General features: G+C 43.4%; 1 protein-coding gene across 8 annotated transcripts in view; it reads left to right on the forward strand.

Moving 5' to 3' along the window:
- rbfox1 (RNA binding fox-1 homolog 1) overlaps nucleotides 1–25,219 on the forward strand; it is a 168,592-nt gene that overhangs the window by 80,728 nt on the left and 62,645 nt on the right. Inside the window, exon 1 of one of the 8 annotated variants that reach the window (XM_058414217.1) lies at nucleotides 19,635–20,092. The exons of the other annotated variants lie outside the window; for them this stretch is intronic. The gene's annotated coding sequence lies outside the window, so the exon portion shown is untranslated. Of the gene's footprint in view, nucleotides 1–19,634; nucleotides 20,093–25,219 lie in introns of those variants that run through there. 8 annotated transcript variants of the gene reach the window in all.

Below are 25,219 nucleotides of genomic sequence, written 5' to 3' on the forward strand. Positions count from 1 at the left end.
TCTCCTCCACTCCTCCACTCCTCCACTCCTCCACTCCCTTCTCTCCTCCACTCCTCCACTCCTCCACACCCTCCACTCCTCCACTCCTCCACTCCTCCACTCCTCCACTCCCTTCTCTCCTCCACTCCTCCACACCCTCCACTCCTCCACTCCTCCACTCCTCCACACCCTCCACTCCTCCACTCCCTTCTCTCCTCCACTCCTCCACTCCCTTCTCTCCTCCACTCCCTTCTCTCCTCCACTCCTCCACTCCCTTCTCTCCTCCACTCCTCCACTCCCTTCTCTCCTCCACTCCTCCACTCCTACACTCCCTCCACTCCTCCACTCCCTTCTCTCCTCCACTCCTCCACTCCCTTCTCTCCTCCACTCCTCCACTCCTCCACTCCCTTCTCTCCTCCACTCCTCCACTCCCTTCTCTCCTCCACTCCCTTCTCTCCTCCACTCCTCCCCTCCTCCACTCCCTTCTCTCCTCCCCTCCTCCCCCCCCCTCTCTCCTCCCCTCCTCCCCTCCTCCCCCCCCTCCACTCCTCCACTCCTCCACTCCTCACACCCTCCACTCCTCCACTCCACCTTCTCTCCTCCACTCCTCACACCTCTCTCTCCTCCACCTCCACTCCCTCCACTCCCTCTCTCCTCCACTCCTCCACTCCCTTCTCTCCTCCACTCCTCCACTCCCTCTCTCTCCTCCACTCTCACTCCCTTCTCTCCCTCCACTCCTCCACTCCCTTCTCTCTCCTCCACTCCTCTCTCCTACACTCCTCCACTCCCACACTCCCTCTCTCCTCCACCCTCCACTCCCTCTCTCCTCCACTCCTTCTCTCCTCCACTCCTCCACTCCCTCTCTCTCCTCCACTCCTCCACCTCCACTCCCTCTCTCTCCTCCACTCCTCCACTCCACACCCTCCACTCCCTTCTCTCCTCCACTCCTCCACTCCCTTCTCTCCTCCACTCCTCCACTCCTCCACCTCCACTCCTCCACCTCCACACCTCCACCTCCACTCCTCCACTCCTCCACCTCCACTCCTCCACTCCCTTCCCTCCTCCACTCCTCCACTCCCTTCTCTCCTCCACTCCTCCACTCCTCCACTCCCTCCACTCCTCCACTCCCTTCTCTCCTCCACTCCTCCACTCCTCCACTCCCTTCTCTCCTCCACTCCTCCACTCCTCCACACCCTCCACTCCTCCACTCCTTTCTCTCCTCCACTCCTCCACTCCTCCACTCCCTTCTCTCCTCCACTCCTCCACTCCCTTCTCTCCTCCACTCCTCCACTCCCTTCTCTCCTCCACTCCCTTCTCTCCTCCACTCCTCCACTCCTCCACTCCCTTCTCTCCTCCACTCCTCCACTCCTCCACTCCCTTCTCTCCTCCACTCCCTTCTCTCCTCCACTCCTCCACACCCTCCACTCCTCCACTCCTCCACTCCTCCACTCCTCCACTCCCTTCTCTCCTCCACTCCTCCACACCCTCCACTCCTCCACTCCTCCACACCCTCCACTCCTCCACTCCCTTCTCTCTCCTCCACTCCCTCCACTCCCTTCCTCTCCTCCACTCCTCCACTCCCTCACTCCCTTCTCTCCTCCACTCCTCCACTCCTCCACCTCCACCTCCACTTCTCTCCTCCACTCCACCTCCACTCCCTTCTCTCACTCCACTCCTCCTCCCTTCTCTCCTCCACTCCTCCACTCCTCCACTCCCTTCTCTCCTCCACTCCTCCTCTCCTACACTCCCTCCACTCCTCCACTCCCTTCTCTCCTCCACTCCTCCACTCCCTTCTCTCCTCCACTCCTCCACTCCCTTCTCTCCTCCACTCCCTTCTCTCCTCCACTCCTCCTCTCCTCCACTCCTCCACTCCTCCACACCCTCCACTCCTCCTCTCCTCCACTCCTCCACTCCCTCCTCTCCTCCACTCTTCCACTCCCTCCTCTCCTCTACTCCTCCTCTCCTCCACTCCCTACACTCCTCCACTTCCTCCTCTCCTCCACTCTCACTCCTCCTCTCCTCCTCTCCTCACTCCTACTCTCTCCACTCCTCCTCCTCCTCCACTCCCTCCTCTCCTCCACTCCCTCCACTTCCTCCTCTCCTCCACTCCCTTCTCTCCTCCACTCCCTCCTCTCCTCCACTCCCTCCTCTCCCTTCTCTCCACCACTCCTCCATTACCTCCTCTCCTCCACTCCTCCACTCACTGCTCTTCTCCACTCCCTCCTCTCCTCTACTCCTCCTCTCCTCCACTCCCTCCACTCCTCTACTCCTCCTCACCTCCACTCCCTCCTCTCCCTTCTCTCCACCACTCCTCCACTACCTCCTCTCCTCCACTCCTCCACTCACTGCTCTCCTCCACTCCCTCCTCTCCTCTACTCCTCCTATCCTACCACTCCCTCCACACCTCCACTCCCTCCTCTCCTCCACTCCCTCCACTCCCTACTCTCCTCTACTTCTCCTCTTCTCCACTCCCTCTACTCCTCCTCTTCTCCACTCCCTCTACACCTCCACTCCCTCCTCTCCTCCACTCCTCCACTCCCTTCTCTCCTCCACTCCTCCACTCCTCCACTCCCTCCACTCCTCCACTCCCTTCTCTCCTCCACTCCTCCACTCCTCCACTCCTCCACACCCTCCACTCCTCCACTCCTCCACTCCTCCACTCCCTTCTCTCCTCCACTCCTCCACTCCCTTCTCTCCTCCACTCCTCCACTCCTCCACTCCCTTCTCTCCTCCACTCCTCCACTCCCTACTCTCCTCTACTCCTCCTCTCCTCTCCTCCACTCCCTCCTCTCCTCTACTCCTCCTCTTCTCCACTCCTTCTCTTCTCTACTCCTCCTCTTCTCCACTCCCTCCTCTCCTCTACTCCTCCTCTTCTCCACTCCCTCCTCTCCTCTACTCCTCCTCTTCTCCACTCCCTCCTCTCCTCTACTCCTCCTCTTCTCCACTCCCTACTCTCCTCTACTCCTCCTCTCCTCCACTCCCTCCTCTCCTCTACTCCTCCTCTTCTCCACTCCCTCCTCTTCTCTACTCCTCCACTCCCCCCACTCCTCCACTCCCTCCTCTCCTCCACTCCCTACTCTCCTCTACTCCTCTACTTCCTCCTCTTCTCCACTCCTCCACTCCCTCCTCTCCTCCACTTCTCCACTCTCTTCTACTCCTCCACTCCCTCCTCTCCTCCACTCCCTCCTCTCCTCCATTCCCTCCTCTCCTCTACTCCTCTACTCCCTCCTCTTCTCCACTCCTCCACTCCCTCCTCTCCTCCACTCCTCCACTCCCTACTCTCCTCCACTCCCTCCTCTCCTCTACTCCTCCACTCTCTTCTACTCCTCCACTCCCTACTCTCCTCCACTCCCTACTCTCTTCTACTCCTCCACTCCCTACTCTCCTCCACTCCTCCACTCCCTACTCTCCTCCACTCCCTACTCTCTTCTACTCCTCCACTCCCTACTCTTCTCCACTCCCTACTCTCTTCTACTCCTCCACTCCCTACTCTCCTCCACTCCCTACTCTCTTCTACTCCTCCACTCCCTACTCTCCTCCACTCCTCCACTCCCTACTCTCCTCCACTCCCTACTCTCTTCTACTCCTCCACTCCCTACTCTCCTCCACTCCTCTATTCCTCTACTCCTCCACTCCCTCCTCTCCTCCACTCTCTCCACTCTTCCACTCCTCTACTCCTCCACTCCTATACTCCCTCTATTCCTCCACACCTCCATTCCTCCACTGCTCCACACCTCTACTTCCTCCTCTCCTCTACTCCTTCCAATCCTCCATTCCTCCACTTCTCCTCTCCTCCATTTCTCCACTCTCTCCGTTCCTTCACTTCTCCATTCTCTCTGTTCCTCCACTTCTTCTCTCCTCCCACACCACCACTCCCTCAGTCCTCCATTCTTCCACTCCTCCACCCCTCTACTCCTCCACTTCTCCACTCCTCCACTCCCTCCATTCCTCCACTGTCTGTACTTCTCCACCCCTTTACTCCCTCACTCCCTCCACTTCTCCACTCATCCACTCTCTCCACTCTCTCCACTCCTCCACTCATCCACCCCTTTACACCCTCACTCCCTCCACTTCTCCACTCATCCACTCCCTCCACTCCTCCATTCATCCACACCTCTACTCCTCCACTCCCTCACTCTCTCCACTGCTCCACTTATCCACTCCCTCCATTCCTCCACTCCTTCTCTCCTCCCACACCACCACTCCCTCACTCCTCCATTCCTTCATTCCTCCACATCTCCACTCCTCCACTCATCCATTCCTCCACCCCCTTTACTCCACTCCCTCCACTCTCTCCACACCTCCACTTCTTCTCTCCTCCCACATCTCCACTCCTCCTCTCCTGCTCCTTCTTCCCGATAGGACGAGTCATCTCTTTTTTTCCCCCCAAATCTCTGAAGCAGGAACAGGTTGCTATTTTAATCAAGGCTTCCCTCTCTATCAGCTCACACATAATAGCGCCTGGTGAAAAAAATTAAAACATTAAAGCAAACGGAGATAATTGTCATTATCAGAAGGAGTCGGAAAATAATCTGCTGTCTGAAATACAAATTAGATTATGATTCAATTATCATACTTCAGTATGCACGTGTGTGTACTCTACCTTCTGCCCGTGTGTGTGTGTGTGTGTGTGTGTGTGTGTGTAATTTCTGTCAGCTCCAGCAGATGCTGCCATTGTTTACTCAACCCCAGTGCTAGTTCTCCACACTTTCTTCATCACTCGCTTCCTCTCCCTCACTTTCTTGCCTTCACTCTTCCACATTCTTGTGTAAAAAATATGATTCTGTTCAGAGCAGGTGATACTTTTGTTTGGTTTTAGTGATTTGGTTTTGTTGGTTTTCACACACTGGGTAATGAAACTAGCCCCAAAAAGCGATAAATGTTGAGTGTGTAGGATTGTTGTTGTTGTTGTTGTTGTTGTTGAAAGCGTTTTTGTGAAGCTGTTTAATTTGTTGGGCTACAATACTGTGAGAGAAAAGAATAAAGGTTTTCACACAGAGTGAAAGAAATGAAATGAAAATGATCAACAAGATTAAATATTTTGTTTCACAGCTTTGTGTTTTTTTATGTTTTGAATCACATTTAAAAAAAATCAGTTCTCCAGCTCTGTCCTTTGGTCTAGTTTGTCAGCTCTCTAATAAATAAAATAAATAAATAAATAAATAAATAAATAAATAAATAAATAAATAAATAAATAAATTCTGTCACCCATAACACACAGTTTGCTTGTTTTAGTTGGCGTTTAGACTGTATAGTTTTTTTCAATCATTAAAAAATAAATTAATTCACTTGAAAGTAAATAAATAAATAATAAAAGTTTTCAGACCAAGTAACGGAAATGAAATTAAAATGATCTAAATAAGTAGTTTAAAAAATTTGTTTCACTTCCTGTGTTTTTTAATGTTTTGAATCACTTTTTTATTGTTTTTTATTTTTATTTTTTTTAAACAGTTTTACAGCTCTGTCCTTCGGTCAAGCTCTCTAATAAATAAATAAATAAAAATAAATAGGCAGATAGATAGATAGATAGATAGATAGATAGATAGATAGATAAATTAATTCTGATACCCAAAACACACAGCTTGCTTGTTTTAGTTGGGGTTTACACTGTAAAATTGTTTTAATCATTAAATAAATAAATAAATAAATAAATAAATAAATAATAATAATGAATAATAATGCACGTCATTAAAAAAGTCTTTGGTCTTGCTCATATTTCAGGCTGCTAAGACCAACAACAAAGTGTTACAGCTTTGTGTGTGAGCTCTGCTACAACACTCGACTGAAACCCACCAACAGAATGACGACAAATTCACATAGCAGCTACAGCAGCGGTCGGAGCGAAGGTGAAGTGAAATAATAAAAAAATCCTGCTCATTACATGTAGCTGACTCTGAAGAGTGTTTCTGTTTAATCACAGACCTCACTTGTGAGGCTCTGGCTCGTATAATCTGATACGGAAAACACGGAGTCACGCATTCTGGTACCGATACCGGGTTTTTATTGGGATTTCACTGAGGTGAGAGTGTGGGGTTCTGACCACTGGACCACTGAACGTGGTGACAAGCGATAATCATAAAAGAGCGCTAAAGTCTCCTCATGTAAAATAATTACAAAGATCTCGTTCTTATTAATCGTTTCTTCAAAGCTCTTCTTCGGCCTCATTGAAGCGAAATCAGACACCGATGATCTTAACATGACCGAGGTCTTGGCTCAAACTCACGTCCATAAACAGCAAAATCTAAAGATTTCAACGTCATCCGAGCGTCTGTTACACAGATTCGTCCGGCGCGTGTGACGGGTAATGATCTTAAAAAGACTGCAGTCTGAAACTGGTTTAACTGGGCATTAGGATGAAAAAAAAAACCATTACAGCATAAAGTTTCCTGTAGAACTATCTTAAATTTAATTATCACCCAAAACCGTCAAGCTAGTGTATCATCGCACCGCTAATAGGACAGAGGCCTTACATCCCCAAGGTCTATAACCATAAAACCGGATGATATTGGACCTTATTTTGATTCCGTTCCAGCGCCGCGAGTGAAGCGTCCTCAGCGGGTTTCCAGTGTTTTACAGTGTCAGATCTGGACTTCCTTTTATTTGAAGCACAGCCGCGTAATCAGCTGCTAAAAGTGGGTTAGCGCAGTCCCTTCGGCCATATCGCAATTGCTTGGAAGAAGAAACTCCCGGTGTTTCATATCATCTCTCCCTTTCTCTCTCTCTCTCTTTATCTCTCTCTCTCTCTCTCTCTCTGATATCTCACTCATCCCTTCTTTAATTAACGCCAGGCGGAAATACATGAATAAGTAAACAGAATATAATAAGCCCTCGCTTTCCCCCTGTGTCAAATCTGTCTGTTGGATGGATTCGGTTTATAAAGTTAAAAAAAAAAGAAAGAAAAAAGAAAACGAAAGAAAGAAAAGAGTGATGGTGTGAAATGCTCACTCTAAAAGAACAGGAAGAGGCATGATGGCGATGTCTTACAGCAGGAGGCTCTGAGATGGTGAGCACATTAGGTTCTGGGCGCCAAACAAACCAGTAGCAGGCTAATAAACTTAGCCAGTTAGCTAATGCTTTAGGAAATTAGCCACGCAGACATGGAGTGAGCTAACTGTCACCACTCGGAAGTTGATTATTTTTCTTTAACACCAACGTGGTTTATTTCTTTTATTAAACAGCAGCAGTTAACTGTTTAATATTAAGGTTTTTAAGACTAGACTGGTTCATTTGATCAGACATGTGAAGAATTTTCTCTCCTGAAAAAAATATTTATTATCATTTCTTGGACCTGTTGTTGTTGTGGTGGTGGTGGTGGTGGTGGTGGTGGTAAATCAGTTGATTTCACGTTCTTTGATCATCATCACCGGTCATTTCGGCGCTGATAAATAAAAACAAGCCGCTGCTGTTCCTCGTCGGCCCCGGAGGCCGTTAGATCATAACCCTCTCAGCGAGAGCGAGTGTAACTGTGCCTCCACTGGTGTTGGTCTTTCATTTCATCGTGGGGTTTGTTTGGCACGCTCGGGTCAAGCGACTCCTCAGACTGGAGGACTTGGCGAGTTTATTAATGCCTCCAGGCAGCACCTCGTGACCCTGTCGAATCAAATATACTGCGCGCTGATCCGCATCTGTGCGAGAGGACAGCCGTAGATGATAGATATCGAGTGAACTGCAACCCCTTCTAAATGACATGGACCCGAGTACACACACTGCTCAAAAGCCAGTTAACCCTCATCCACCCTCACACACACACACACACACACATGCTGAGACACACACACACACATACATGCTGACACACACACACATGCTGACACACACACACATACCTACACACACACACACACACACACATGCCTACACACACACACACATGCCTACATACACACACACACTCATGCTGACACACACACACACACACATGCTGACACACACACACATACATACATGCTGAGACACACACATACATGCTGACACACACACACATGCCTACATACACACACACACTCATGCTGACACACACACACACACACATGCTGACACACACACACACACATACATGCTGAGACACACACACACACACATACATGCTGACACACACACACATGCTGACACACACACACATGCTGACACACACATACACATGCCTACACACATACACACACACATGCCTACACACACACACACACACATGCCTACATACACACACACACATGCTGACACACGCACACACAAATACACATACGCTGACACTCACACACACACATACCAACACATATACACATACAAGCACACACACACATGTCGACACATACACACACACATACACATATACACAAATGCACACACACACATGCAAACACACATACATTCCCTCAAACACACACACACGTCCTCACACATATGCTGACACACATATACACATACACACACGTACATTCCCACACACCCACACACACACATATACACACACACACACGAGACTCTGGACTCTGATTGGTCAGAAGCTGTTGATTCAGAGAAACCTCTTATTGTTGATTATTTTCCTCAAACTGCAGGATGTTTCTCTACATAACGACTACATGACTATATTATTTAATTACAGTTCTTATTTTACTGATAATGTATTAATGCAGATTTTATCGCTTGCTTATACAATATTACAATATTATACAATATTTATTTATTTATTTATTTTTTTATTTATTTGAAATGCCTTCCCCTCTTTCCCCATCTTGTGTCCTGATCAGTTTCTTCTTGGTTTCTTGCGTGATGAACTGCACTCAGCAGTGTGTTCAGTGAAATGAGAAGTGACACGGTGGCTGAGTGATAATCCGCCTGCCCCGAGACGCGCATTACTCTGTGCATACAAATAGCTGTAGCATCTCACCGCAACAACGCAGCCGTAATTGGATCACGGATCGGGTTCTGTGTTATTAAATCATGGAGCTATGGAATTTCTGATTTTTTGACCTCTTGATACAGCGAGACAGGAGACACCACACAAGTACACTAGTACAGCGTAAAGCGGCATTCAGATCAGATGATAAATAAAAACTCGGAGGAAGAGTGTGCTGACCTTCATCAGAACTTCACCAGCTCAGTAGATCACTAGCTCAGTAGATCTGTAGGTCAGTACATCAGTAGCTCAGTGGATCAGTAGGTTAGAGGATCAGTAAATCAGTGGCTCAGTAGATCAGAGCTTTGTAGCTCAGTGGATCAGTAGGTTAGAGGATCAGTAAATCAGTGGCTCAGTAGATCAGAGCTTTGTAGATCAGTGGATCAGTAGCTTAATGGCTCAGTAGATCAGTAGATCTGTGGGCCAGTAGTTCAGGAGATGTGTGGATCAGTAGATGTGTGGATCGGTAAATGAGTAGCGTAGGGGATCAGTAGATCTGTGGATCAGTAGGTTAGTAGCTTAATGGATCAGTGGATGTGTGGATCAGTAGATCAGTAGTGTAGGGGATCAGTAGATCTGTGGCTCAGTAGATCAGTAGCTTGGGTGATCAGTAGATCAGTGGCTCAGTAGATCAGAGCTCAGTAGATCTGTGGGCCAGTAGTTCAGGAGATCTGTGGATCAGTGGATGTATGGATCAGTAAATCAGTAGCGTAAGGGATCAGTAGATTAGTAGCTTAATGGATCAGTAGATGTGTGGATCAGTAGTGTAGGGGATGAGTAGATCAGAGCTCAGTAGATCTGTGGATCAGAAGCGTAGTGGATCAGTACCACAGTAGATCTGTGGATCAATAGCTTAGTGGATCAGTACCACAGTAGATCTGTGGATCAGTAGATCAGTAGCTTAGTGGATCAGTGGTTCAGTAAACCAGTAGATCAATAGATCTGTGGATCAGTAGATGGGTGACAAATGACCAAATGACCATTTGGAGAAAATATGTTAAATAAAGTAGTAAAGTGTAGTAGTTCCACAGGAGGTTTGTTTTATCAGCCTCTTACTTTTTGTGATATTAAATTATTTTTATTTGGTATTTGTTATTCCTTCTTCTTATTTTTGCTTAACTATATTAATAAAGAGTTCATTTTTATTTTATTAATTATAATTTGCATTTGTTATTTCTTATTATCACTTTTTAATAATTGTTTTTTTAAGGAATTTTATTTACAAAGCAAAGTACCAGTCAGTTTTGAGGAGTGATGTTAGAGGACGTAGCTGTCAGCTTAGCTCTCTCATTCCATTGTATTTTTTTTATATTTCTGACCCACATTATCCCCTCAGTGCCAGTCATTTCCAACTTGTTATGGAAATTCAGTCCTGAGTATGTTTTCTTCTCTTTAATCCACGCATCCATGAATATCTGTGTCAGAAACGCGACCTTCACCGAACTCCATTAATGCATAAATCCAATCTGATGCATGAATCACAGAGCGTGCATCGAGCTAGCTGCCTGGCTCTCAGACCGACGCCGTGTGTACTGCATAGAGATCACAGGATACATCCTGTAGGAGCACCCTCGGATTCCTCTGTCAGGAGGTTACAGCTGTAGACAGGAGCGTGTACGCTGGTCTTTACGTCTTTTTTCATCCATAGAAATGAAGAGGAAACGCTGAAGCGGTGTGAGGTGAGGAGCTGGAGCAAGGTGTTGGGGTGATGGAGGGGTTGTGGGGGGAGGGGGGAGGGTACAGAGCCATTAAATAAAGTGTTCATTGTTGCCTTTAATTAAATCGTCTATGCAATCAGAGCCGGAGCAGGAGATTGGATTGTATGACATATCTCTCGCTCTCCGCTGAGAGCTCCCATCAGCTATGGCAAAGATATCAGGAGTGGAACGAACATAAAGTCAATTACAGCTTCTACAGGGAGCAGACAAAAGCAGGGTGGAGGCTGAAAAAAAAAAAAAACACACACAGGGTTCACTTCATCACCACTGCAGCCAGAAACGTGGTGTGGAGAAAAAACTACAATAACAACAAACCTATACATGAATAAAATACCAATAGTTTATTCAGGATGAACAGAAAGTCTCGTAAACAAATATATACGAGAACCAACAGCAAGAGCACAAAGTCGTCCTTCATCAGAGGTTTGTTTCAGACGTCCATCCAAACTCTTACTGAATAAAAACAGATTTCTATTGTGTTTCTACACAAAGTGGAGTTATATGTTCTGGATAGCTCTCTCTGCTAAACATAACGTTAGATATAATCTGCACAAAAGTGTGTTTAACAAATCTTGTTTGGTTTTTTGAAATAGATTCTTAATAGAGCCATTTTTAAAATATTAACTTACACTCATCCATTTATTCTTCTTCATTTTTAAGAGAAAGACCTTAGAAAGGCTAAGGTCTCTGAGTCCCAGCTTCGTAGTAGATTCTCATAGAAAACGTTTCTGGAATGGAACAAACCCAAACCCCATAAATCTGATCAAATCGTTGTATTGAAACATACACATAGCTAGCTCACTTCCTCAGTCAGATTCACTATAGAAAGCATTCCAGAAAGTTCCACAGGACGTCCATAGCGGTTGTAGCCGTAGCTGAGAAACACATTGACTAAATAAATAACGTGTTTCTGTGGACGTAGCAATAGGATTCGAATTTAATTTAAATAAAAATCTAAATAAAACGGAGAATACAGATGTGGATAGCATGAGTATACAATGTCGCTGCCCCAGAACACATTAGTTGATGTTTGATCTCAGCTGGATATGGAATATTGAAAATTTAAATATAGTAAATTGTGACTGGAACGCTCTGAGACTTTATTAGCTGACAAGATTACACTCTATATCATGCCCTTTGCAGATGATTAAACACACGGCTCATGCCATAACCCATAAATATCTGTGATTTTTATATATATATATATAATCGTGCATGCTGAGAGACACTCACACACTGGACACGTGACAGCCTTTTATATATATATATATATATATATATATATATATATATATATATATATATATATATACATATATACATATATATTTGATATATCTGTGCTTTTGAGAGATCACATCGCAGAAGCCAATAACATTCCAATTAGAAATGGCTTGATAATTACCCAGCATGCACCAATGTGCAGAGATCATGGGCTTGGGTTTATTATGCGCAGGCTGATCCACGTCACTATGAGAAAGATGGATAGATAGAGAAATTATTCTGAATACAATTTATTCAGAATAAAAATTTACCACACAAAGAATATGAAGGGGAGAGAAGAATGGATAGAGTGATGAACGAATACAGGCATTTCACATATTCTATATTATGTGTGTTGACAAAAGGATGGATAAGTGTACAGATGGATGAGTGAATTGGTGGAGAGATAAATTAATAGATAAATGAACAGATTAATGGATGAATTGATGGTTTGGTATTGGCAACACTATGGATAGTTGGATGGATGGATGGATGGATGGATGGATGGATGGATGGATGGATGGATAGATGGATGGATGGATGGATGGATGAATGAACAGATTGGATGGATGGATTAGTGGATGAATACAGTTGCGCAAAAGCTGTGGATAAATGAACAGATGAATGGATGAATTGATGGTTTGTTATTGGCAACCCTGTAGATGGATGGATGGATGGATGGATGGATGGAATGGTGGATAGACACAGTTGTGCCAGTGCTGCAGATGGATGGATGGAGGGAGGGAGGTGGATGCAGATGAATGGACGGATGGATGGATGGAGGGAGGTGGATGCAGATGGATGGATAGATCAATGCATGGGTGGATGGAGGTGGATGCAGATGGATGGATGGTATTCCGAACAGTCCGTGTGATAATGAGCACTTCCTTGATGGTCGTCGGAGCAGCCAATCCCAGCGCAGCTGTGAGACGAGGAGCAGCAGGTTACACAGACACTGCAGGCAGGAGTATAAATAAACGTGTTCATCCACGTCGCGGGGTCACGCTAGTCATGTTGTGCTTTGCTAACCTCAGGGCCGTGTAGACAGGAAGAGGAGCAGCAGCAGCCCTGTGAAACCCTGCTGATGATTGGGACGAGAGATAAAGGCGGCAAGGGCTGATTATTATTTGTGCTGCGCTCACGGCGATAGATTAAAAGGGTGCTTCAGGTACGAGAGGTCAGAGCTTCGCCCTCTAATTATTTCAACGAGGGCTTGAGCAGTCCTTCACGCTGCCATCTGAGAAGTTCTCAAGCGCGAAGGCGACACGGGAGCAGGGAATTCTCAATATGTCCGCTTAATCAGCGCAATTAAAACAGATGTGTTCCGGCGTGCTGCGTGTCTCTCGCCATGACGAGACTCTCACGCAGACAGCTGGGTTCCTCACCACACCTCACAACCAGCCTTTTACACGTTTTACACGTGAGACGTTACTACAAATGAGGAATATTCCCTGGGTTATTTTAACCAAAGAGTAAAAAAATAAAAATTAAAAAAGATTTTAAAATAGATTTTAAAATTGAAAATAAATTTTAGTCACATGACCTCTCATTAATATCCACAAACAAATATATTAATGTTATTTATTGTGTTGAAAATGAGAAATGTCAAAATTATTTCAAATTTATATGTGGAACATATTTCATGACTGATTTGTTTTAGAATCAAAAAATTTATTTTAAATGCAGCCACATGACCGCCATTTCCTGTTACACAATAATGTCATCATGAGAGAACCAAAAATTGATTTTTAAAAATTCTTTCTTTCTTTCTTTCTTTCTTTCTTTCTTTATTAATTTATTAATTTATTTATTTTTAGAAAAGCCTATGTTGTGGCTAACATAAGGAACTGAACATTTTAAAATGTGGATCATTTTTTAGTTTTTATAACAGTGGAAATGTCGAAGTTTTTTAAATAGTATTAAATTTCGACTTAAACTTTTTATTCTGAAACTAAAATGATTTTACATAAAATAAAAATAAATAATCATAAAAATAAATATCAATATAATAATCCTGTGATAATGTTTAGACATAACAGTAGCACATCGTTTTTAGTTTTAGAATTAAAATTAAATTTTAATCTGTGGATAATAATGGCACTATTCGATTTATTAAGAATATTAAATAATTTTACCAAAAAAAATTAAGTTCTTGAACAGAAGGGTGTCTGTAGCACAGGCAGAGTTTATCCAGTGTCTCCCTGAATTTGTCAGGAATATGAATGGCACTCTGGACCGGATAAACAGCTTTTCCGATTTGCGATCATTAAATGAGATTAAACTTGCTTGCGCTTGCAAAAAAAATAATAAAAAAATAAAAAATTAATTTCTTCTGCTGCTCCACATATGAAAGGTTGCAGGCTATACATCTACATCCTGACAGCAGGAATTGATTTTCTATTGATGCACTGGCCAGCCACGCTTATCCCTAATTCTATCATTGAATTTAATGACAGAAAATAAAAGCTATCGGATCTCGCCGAGCCTGCCGAGATGGAAGAGAGGCCGAGAGCGGAGAAAATCGACCCCGGGGTTCGTCGTCTCGTGCCGTACATACAGAGTGGAGCTTTAAGGAATTACAGTGTTTTATGACCAAAAGGATTTCAATATCGATTCGGGGGAAAACGCTTCTGTTTTTCCTTTAAGCTGTAAGCGATGCGTGATAGATGAGGCGCTTACAGCAGTAATATTAACAAGGTGAAGAGACAAGATTCCAGATTCGAAAGAAGTTTGAGAAGAAAACTTCACCATGAGAACGCTACTGTTATTATTATTATTATTATTAATAATATTATTATTATTATCAAGCCGTTTACAGACAATTTATTTAAAAATAATGTAAAAATAAATAAATACTACAAAACAATATTCAACCAAAAAAATAACAATTTATACATTATATATTAAAATAATAATAAAGTATACACGTTAATATATAATGAAGTTTAAAGTGTAAAAGATAACAGGGATAAAAATGAAATATTTATTATTGTGATGTATTATATTATACATCAAGGTGCCAAAATTTTTGCACCAAAAATGCATAATCCTGAGCTGTGTCTAAAGTGTTTGAGTGAGTTTTTAGCTGCTGCTGGATTACAGATACAGAAGCGTTTACAGAGTTTGTCGATGAATTTTTAGTGAATGTGTTAATCGCCGTCAGTATCGCAGCACAGAGTAACGGACACTATGCATGTGTGTTTGTCCGTGTATCCATTTCATTCCAAACCACTTCCTGTTTGAAGACACTGATTAATTCCCCAGCTCTTCCCTAGCTGTTATTATTACACTATTATTCTCTTTACATCTTCTCGAGATTCCCGAACACAGCGAATAGGTCTGGCTTCAAGATTCCAGCTTGGTCTCGGCTAGTAAACAGATCACAAAGCACGTAGCATCGTCGCCGTCTCAGATAAGGACGTAGCAGATAATAACGCCTTCTTCTGGACAGCTCATTATCAGCGCACGCAAACATGTATTTAGGCTTTGATTAGCGTGATTTGCGCCCGCCGCTCGCTAGCATTTGTTAACGCGCTTTTGGACGAGCTTCAAACCGGGTTTCCAGACAAAGGCCTCTCTCGCCTGCGCCTCGGCTGAATGAGACAATCATTTTGAATGGGGCCCCCGCGGCTCGCTTCTTCTCCCCTCCCGCCACACGCTCTCTCTCGCCGCACGCCGCGTCAAGGATTCGGCGCTGTGAATGTTTGTTGATTTTTCCCCCCTCCCGAAATCAAGCGGCAGATTAGCTTGAATTGGTCGGGAATGAGCCGAGGAGGCTAGGTGGCTCGCTGCAGCCCGAACCCATTTTCCATTTCCTGTGTGGGTGTGTGCGCGTGCTGGAGGTGTGACAGAAAGGGCAATGGTAATTACCGTCTGTTTCTGTGGCGTTCTGCAACACCATCCCTACACACACACACACACACACACACACAGTAAACAAAATCAGCTGAGCAACTTGTGTTTGCGTTTATGACACCTTACATTCCAAGAGTGTCAAATTCCACATCTGGACCGAAACAAGACACAAAAAAATGTCCGAATTAAGGACTTCCTGGCTCTTTAGTTTGTCCCGGTGCATTATGGGAATTTTTAACTGTGCCCTACGACTGTATTCTGCATTACGACTCATGCTAGGTGCGATTTTGGACAGATTCATCCCTGAGAGGTTCTTTCCTTCCTCTCCATGGGTTGCTATGTGTGTGTGTGTGTGTGTGTGTGTGTGTGAGCTCATCATCTTCTTTTTCTCATCCTCCACATCATCTTCTATTTTTTTGGCCTGGAATAATGCGTCTGATTACAAAGGGGCGAGCGTGGTGCTAACCGCAGGCCCAGCTGAAGTGCTTCATTAACAGATTATAATGAGATTTCACGTGACACCGTCGTATTATCTGGTTACGAGGGGAGGGGTTTTTATATATTTGTTTGTTTTTATGCTCGGTCCCCGATGACTTACCTCCAAAGCATGGAGAGGTGTTTATCATGAAGTGGAGTGTTCAGGAGGTGAATGCTTTCTGAAAAGGATCTGCGATGGAAGAACAGATCAGATCAGGGCAATTCCGTAAATTCCTTCAGCTAGCGCTGCGTTCCAACACAGACACTGTGGTTAGCGATGAGTGCTAAGTCTAACTGTAGTTGTATAATATGTTCATTTTTAAGAATTTACCTTAACGTCTGAAAAGATGTTGAAGTTTCTGTTAGTTTGCATCATTTCTTCCCTAGAAACGAATGAAAAGTTTCATGCTACTGTAGCTAGCTGAATTATTTACCTCAGTCATTGACTAGACGTTAACTAGTTGTTAATGACTGAGTAGTTAATGACTACTAGAAGTGTTCCTTAAGACTTTAACACTTTTGCTAGGCAACATAAGGTAGCTAATGACCGAGGCTAATGATTCAGCTAGCTGGAACATAAGCACTCTCGGAAAGGAAGTAGGTACTAGGGGTGTGATGGAGTGATTCATTGCTTTGAAAAGCAGTGACTGAAATGAATCAAGGTGAGGCGGTGAGGAATCGAAATAACTGGTGTGTTAAAAAACATCGTCAAATATCAAATCGATGAGCCATTTCATTATGAATCAAATATTGTATAATTTCCTTATGAATCAAATTTAGAATATTTGAATCATTCCCCTCTGAATGAAACATCGAGTCATTGAATCATTTCCTTATGAAACAAAAATCAGTAAGTTGAATTATAGCTTTATGAATCAAATATAAAATCATTGAATCATTGCAAATATCAAGTCACTGAATCATTTCCTTATGAATCCAATACTGAATTAGTGAATAATTTTCTTTATGAACCAAAAATCAGTTAATTGAATGATTGCCTTGTGAATCAAATATCGAGTCACTGAATCATTTCCTTATGAATCCAATACTGAACCAGTGAATAATTTCCTTTTGAATCCAATATTGATTCATTAAATCATTTCCTAATAAATCAAACATAGAATAACTGAATCATTCCGTTTTGAATCAAATATCAAGTCATTGAATCATTTCCTTATGAACCAAAAATCAGTTAGTAATATTATTGCCTTATGAATCAAATATGAAATCACTGAATCATTGTCTTCTGAATCAAATATCAAATCATTAAATCATTTCCTTATGAATCCAATATCAAATTGTTTAATCATTCACTTAAGAATCAAACATCGCCACTGAATCATTTTCTTATGAACCAAAAGTCAATTAGTTGAATCACTGCGTTACAGTATGAATCAGATATTAAAATCACTGAATCAGAGTCACTGAATCATTTCCTTATGAATCCAATACTGAATCAGTGAATAATTTCCCTATTAATCAAATATCAAATCATTGAATCATTTCCTTATGAATCCAGAATCAAAATATTGATTATATTGACAGAATATTAATTAAACATTGCCTTAAAATAAAATGAATCATTGCCCTGAGAATAATATCCTAGCAGATTCAGATGTATCGTATATATAAAATATTGAATCACTGCCTTGTGAATCAAATATCGAATTGTCGCCTAAAGAAAAAGAACCTAAAGCACATGTTATTTGTCATTGTCAGAAATTACAGGCCAAAATTCCTGGCCCCCCATTCCTTTTTTCCCCGCGTTAACAATGAATACATTTCACAGCTCGCTTGCTCTGAAAGTGTGGGTGGCGCGGCATAACATCCTACACGGTATGAGAGAGAGAGAGAAATAGATAGAGAGAGAAATAGAGAGAGAGAAAGAAAGAGAGAGAGAGAGAGAATATCTAACGGCTCGAGCCCGTCTCCAAAGCTGCACACTCCGCCAAGCTCATCAATTATTGACAGCCTGCACGCAAAACTCCTGCGCTTGAAATGCAGTTTCAGGAGTCTGAGTGAGCTGCAGCACAAAGAAACACACTCGCTTCTACGTTTCTGTCCCAAATATCATCTAATATGCACCATCTTTCATATCATAATAATAATAATAATAATAATAATAATCAGCACCATTCATTAAAGCGTCTTGGATCCGGAGTCTATTCTGGGAATTCCCAGCTTCATGTGGGAATACACCTTGGATAGAATGCAGTAACATCACACACACACACACATACACACACACACACACACACACTCTCTCATACACACACACACACACACACACCTAGGAGCAATTTCAAGTCACCGGTCCACCTCCTGGAATGTTTCCGGAAGGTGGGAGGAAACCGGAGAACACATTATTTTCCAAAATTTCCTGATGCGTCGATCTTTTCTCATTATGATCAAATCCATGAAAGATTCATCTAGCAGTCGATGCCTAAGGTACGAAAAATGTAAAACAATTTTTAAAAAATGAATGAATTTATAGAGAATATTGATATCGCTGAAGGAATTTCAGCCTTCATTATTATTATTATTATTATTATTATTATTATTATTATTATTATTATTAATATTATCAACAGCATAACACTCTCATGCTGCTTTTTTCCTTTTGTTTTGTTCCTTTCATATCTAACTTGTAGATTTTAAAATCTTTATTTAAGCACCAATGGAAAAAAAAAGAAACTTCCCATGTTTTATTAGGTTCTTTAGATTTATGTAGAATATTCCAAAATCATTTTATTTTTTATTTCTACACATTAATCTTGACACAATTAACGTCACATAATGCAAAAGAGAACAAGACGATTCTCAATTCTTGAGACATTTAATCATTAAAATAAAAATAAAAAATAGTAGTTTGTTTTAATGCTTGTTATTTAGGCTTTCGTTCTTTCTCAGAAATAAAGTGTGCTGTTCCTTGTCTCTGGATGTTTTGAAAATGTTTTGTCTATCTAGTGTGTCTTTAATCATTGAGTGTGTAATAAATAATAGAATTGGATCTGTAGGGCTGCTGCTAACTGTGAAGTTTATTACGCGGAAAGCTGAGTGCTATAAATTAGCAACCAAAAAAACAATAACAAGGAAAATCAGTTTATTTACATTTCCTTGACTTCACATTTCGGATCCAGAGATTTTACCAATTTTCCTATTTGCATAATAATACTCACATGGAATATTTTATGATTCAAAAAGTAATGGTTAAAATCCTTTCACCCAGCGTTCGGAGAGTGCGAGCGCTTCTTCCTGCACCCTCCATACTGTATATTTTGCACCTCTGGGTAGATAGAGAAGAAAAGAAAAAGGGGGAGAGGGAAAGAGGGACGGAGATGGAGAAGGAGGGAGGGAAGACGAGTGCATTGGCTGCGATGTATAGGAATGAGAAGAGAGAGCCAATGGAGTGTGGAGCTCAGCCCCTCCCGCTAGCATCTCAGCTCCTCTGCAGCTCGCGCAAAGCCTGATGAATAACAGAGAAGGGACTTGTCTCTGGGATTATTAATTTCCCATCTCTCTCTCTCTCTCTCTCTTTTTCTCACTCACTCTCTCTCTCTCTTCCTCTCTTCCACTCCCGTGCACGCTCGCGCTCCCCTCTCTCTTTCCTTCTCTTTCTCCATCTCGTGCACTCGCTCCTCTCAGGCGCTCTTTCTCGTGTTGTTGTTGTTGTTGTTCCTCTGTTTTCCTTTTTCCTCATCCACCTTCCTGCTTCTTCCTCGTCTTCTCCTCCCGTTTCCTTTTCTCAAAATGATCCTTTCGCTCACGTGCGAGCGAGAGCGCGCGAGCGGGCTGCACGGAGCCGCTCGGTAGCTGCCGCCGCTGCTAACACCGATCCTCGTCCTCATCCTCGTGTGTGAGAGAGAGAGGGAGAGAGAGAAAGAGAAAGAGAGAGACACATCCGGTGAGTGGATACACGCTGTAATGAATGAGGAAGAAGGGATGCCGGGATGCAGAGGGGTGACGGAGTGATGGAGGAGCTGATTTAGCATAAAACTGAAAACAAGACGTAGTTTCTGAAGACTGTGTGTGTGTTGTGAGAGAGAGAGAGAGAGAGAGAGAGAGAGACTTAAAGTGTAATGGTTTTAGTCACCTTTGTTGTTCACGGAGGCGAAAATGGCAAACAGTCTAAATGGGTGATGATAATCATGATAATGAGGCATAATTGAAATAACTGGGAATTATGGTTTGTTTTGTTGATCCTGTTCCATCTCTCTCTCTCTCTCTCTCTCTCTCTCACACACACGCTCCAATCCCATCTCTATCTAAACTGCTCGCTCTCCATGTTCAAATATTGATGGCTCTCCGGCTGCAGAAACAATAACGCCGCTAATGACATTTGCATTGGAAATGAGTTATGGAAGCAATAATAAGTTCTAATTGAACACTCAGCTATTTATGTGACCTGCTTAAGGCACTAAATTGTTTGTTGTGATAAGAATGATGAAGAATAATTGCTCTTGAATAGATCTCGGATTTAAAATATGCCCACCAAGGTGGAGGGAGGGAGAGGAGGCGGGGCCTGACTCTTTTTTTTTTTGCTCCCAGTGCTTTTGTCTGAATGGGACGACTCGGCAATGTTAGAATTATTGGGGGTTTTTTTTCTTCTTTTTCCTTTATCTCAGTAATGTAAGATCCCAGAGGAGGATACGGCGGTTTTATCGGGAAAAAGATCAAGGGGCTACGTTTTAAAGAGTGCTTCCTGATATTTGTGTAAAGATCAGACTTCATCACTCTATTAAACATCCAGCAGTTTGATCCAACATCAAATCAAACAACAGCACAACTTAAACAGGATGGTCTGAGCACCGCCCCACGTGGGTGTGGCCTAATATTCTAATCAGCATGCTTGATTGACAGACAGAACAGGGATTGCACCAGTCCCAGACTGGATGGTTTTGATTAACGAGAAACATGAGCAACTTCCTCCACGCTAGCGAGCGGCTTATTAGCTAAGAATTAGCTATGATGTCATAAAGTGACAAATCCGAGAAAAACGATCTTCTTGATGTCTGATTCTTGATTCCTCCCTAAACTTTAAATTCCTGTTTAGTGTTCACACACTTAAAAAAGAAGGATGTAGCAAAGATCATTGGTCTGATCGCTGATGAGCGCACATAGCTAGCTTCGCTAATCTGGAAATAAAGCCAAACTTAGTGATATTTAATGTGCTTCGTTAGCTAGCATTAGAAGCTGGGAACTAAATAAGTAAATAAATAAATAAAAGAGGCCACACCCACAAGCAGCAACAGTAGCAGTCGCTAGACATCCACAAGGCTGCCACAAGGGTTAAACACAATTAGCCCCGCCCACTTTACAGGTAGATACTGAAATATTGCCAGTTATGTATATATATATATATATATATATATAGCAAGCAGTTGTAGAGTTGTTGTTGTTTTGTTTTTTTATTTAAATGTAATGCTATATAATAAATTGCTTTCATGGCAAAAAATATTCCGTGAATATCCCTCTTCCGCTGGCGTGTTTTTCCCGGAGCCGTGTGTGTATTTGTTTTTTTTCCCGGCGAGACCGGAACACTGTACACGTTTACAAACTGAAAACAAATCATCCTCCATAAACTACACGTTTTTTCCTCGTGTCATCCCCGGCACTGTGTATCGGTTTTCAGCCGTATTTTTCTCTTTTTTTTCTGTGGGAAGCAGCCGCGAGTGCTAGAATACCCCCATATCCAGTTTATGTAATTCGGTGACTCATGATGTGGGTGCACCGGGGCGTTATGCAAGTTCTGGACTGCGCTTTGAATAATTGCTTGTCTGCGCAGCACCTACGAGGTTCCTGGCAAAAACACGCTTGACTGCACCCCCTGCTCCCATCGGCAGAGTGTGTGTGTGTGTGTGAGAGAGAGAGAGAGAGAGAGAGAGAGAAGCATCCTTTTTGCTCTTTTTCCCCCCACACTGCTGGGCGACATTTCGATGGATAAGTCCTGATGGGCTGCAGCGATCTCGCTCTCGCATGTCTAGTCTAAATTATTCCGGAGTGAGGAACAGACGCAGGATCCCGCACGTGCCCCGTGCCTGCAATCTACTTTAGCACTCATTAGACCCGGAATACATCATGCAGATTTGCTGCCCGGTCCTCTCATTTAAAATTCCTCTCTACTTGACAGAAGTTGGAGAGGGGGGGACTGTATAATCAAAGTCACGCCGCTTCGGCTCACTGCAGTGCTTTTCTTTAAAAAAAAAAAAAAACTGAGCCAGGGAAACGTGAGCGTGATCTGCGTGAGGCTTCGTTATTGGCATCCACGGAGAAACGTCCATGCACGAAGATGTGCACAGGAAGCGAGTCTGAGGCTGATGTCTGTCTAGCTCAGACTCTAGGGCTGGTGTTTTTTTTTTCACACACATCCCTGAGACGTCATCAGAACGTGAACTGCAGCCGCGGGGGTAATGACCGGGAAGGAGGCGGAGGATTTATTTGTCCAGTTAAAGTAGAAATGACACCAAAGGGCAAAGATCTTTTTGTGTGTGTGTGTGTGTGTGTGTGTGTGTGCGCACCAAATAGTATAATAGTTTTTGCCCCACATCTTCCTTATCAGTGAAACCTCATGATATAATTCATCACTCGACCCTCAGAGATTTCACACCAAGCTCCAGACACGTGTGACGTCTGCGACTGGCAGAAAACTTGCAATGTGCGGCGATTTCCTGTTGCGATGTGTGGAACACGCCTTGCTCCACTCCACCGTCCGTTTTTCTCCGAGCCTGGCAGGGAAGCTCTGTCATTTTCCGCCTAAGTTTAAGTGCTGCGCAGTTCACGTGCTTGTGCGCAGGTTACGTAACGACGGCTGTGTTGTCATTCCGAGGCCTGCAGCATGCACCTTCTCCGGTCAGCACAGGGGGGTGGGGGTGGGGGGACAGGACGGGAGAAACCTGACATCAGGGAGTCTGTGATGCTTTACGGCTCGGGAACATCGCCTTCCACTCGAAATGTTAATGCGGCGAATGCAGATGGTCAGGAACCCAAGTCTGAACCCCCTCAGGGAGCGCGCAAATAAAGCACGCAGCAGATAAATACAGACGTACCTCATGTCTGACGCACCGCCGTATAAAGAAAAAGAGCGAGTACGAGGAAGCCGACTGGGTTACGGAGTGCGTACGCGTCGGAGCGGCGCTCTCCGACTGTCTTAATACTTTAAACTGAAGCATTAGCGAGCAGAAGGGCGAGCCAGGCGCTTTGTAAACATTTCCACATGAGCGGACGCGCCGCCACAACACGACGATAAACCCCGGGTCGAACACGACGATAAAGCGACTGCTTCACCAGATTAAAAAGCGAGCTGGGTGCCAGCTTGGCAGCGTCGCGTGGATTATTTATAATGGGTGCCAGAGAAAAAAAATGCAAATCATGCAATTACAAGGCTGGGAGCCATAACAGAGCAGAATTAATACCTTCTGCAGATGTGAAGAAGTTAAAAGAGATAAATTCAAATCTGGAAACGTTGCCAGAATGAGACAGACATCTCGCAAAACGCTATCATTTATAACCCGAGTGTAATTCACATCACGCCCGGGCTTTGTGCGGAATCTGTGTTTTTTATGTTCGCACAGACGCAACCTGCTTTCCGTCTGCAGGATATTTACATTTCTGTCGTCCTCACGCCGTAGCGTGGCGTGAATCAGACCCTGGAGCTGCTACGGTATGTTTGCACACCGCTCAACATTAGCGTTTAATCCGCTGAAACACCGATCTAAATTAGCATCAGTCAATGAGTCAGTTATTTTAGTTCGCCACCTTTATTTTGTTAGCGGTTATTGGCTTCGGACGCTGAAATTTTGTTTAGCTAGCTCAGTGTTGCCATAGTAACACGTCCAAAACTTCTTCATTAAAAGTTTAAAGAAACCTCTGAAATGACTGGAGGTCAGATTTTACATCAGGTGTCTGACCTCTGTTTAACTCTGTCTTGGGTGAGCTAGCTAACTGCTAATAACAGTCGCCAGTCGTTCAAGTCATTGTCTTTAGATAAGCTAATGAGGCTCTAGACTCATCATATATGCTAGCTATATTAGCTGACCGAACTGGCTACGATGCTAATTCAGCTCTGTACCAGTTGCTATCGCTAATCATTCCACTCTCTACAAGCCAATGTTGCTAACAAAAAAGTGATTAATAAGATCTAATTTAAAAAATAAGATTTTGTTCATCTTTATACAGGCCGCTGCGTGCAAGTGATTAGCGCAATGCTAGTTTTAGTGGATAGAGAAGCATATAATAGAGCTACTGCTAGATTATTACTTCAGATTTAGGTTGTACCACAATGCACTAAAAGAGACAGCCATGCTAGCGTGTGAACGATGAATCAGCTAATCCATGCTGCCGTTGTTCTCCAACTTCACTGCGTACGGTTTATGCTTTTTTTTTCTCCTGCTGTGTTTTCACGTCATCTCCAGCTGAATGTAAAGGACGCGAACGTGCAGCTAATCCCCGCGGTTTGTCCATAGCGTAAACTCGCAGAGGAAGAAGAAAAGATCTAGCGTGGGCCGTGTGAGATTAGGCTTATCTTTAATTGCATTGTATATATGGATATCTGTGGTGACAGTGACAAACGGGGGAGCTTCTGCCTCCAGAAAAATGTGTGTGTGTGTGTGTGTGTGTGTGTGTGTGTGGTGATGAATAATGCCGAGTTCGGGATCCGTCCTTAAGATAGCTTTAGTACTGACCAAAAGTGGCACTGTGTTTCTGAGGCCAGAAAAATATTAACATCTGAATATTGCTGAAAATATTAAGCTTAATAAATCAGAGTTGTGCTTTTCTAGAAAATAAAGCAACAACAAAGTGATGTGATTAAGTAATGTTACTGTTATCACTCTGAAGTTTCGCCAACAAACACATTTTTTTTAAATTGTATTACTTTTTGTTATTTATTTATTTTTATTTTATTACAATTTTTTTATGTTTTGTTGTAGACTGCTGTGTAGTATTTTAATGTTAATCCGACTCTGTATATGTGTAACTTTTTTAGACATCATAAATAAATTAATTAATAAAAATAATAAATAAATAAATAAAT

This window comes from Hemibagrus wyckioides, linkage group LG02, assembly GCF_019097595.1.
Source record: "Hemibagrus wyckioides isolate EC202008001 linkage group LG02, SWU_Hwy_1.0, whole genome shotgun sequence".
Taxonomy (NCBI): domain Eukaryota; kingdom Metazoa; phylum Chordata; class Actinopteri; order Siluriformes; family Bagridae; genus Hemibagrus; species Hemibagrus wyckioides.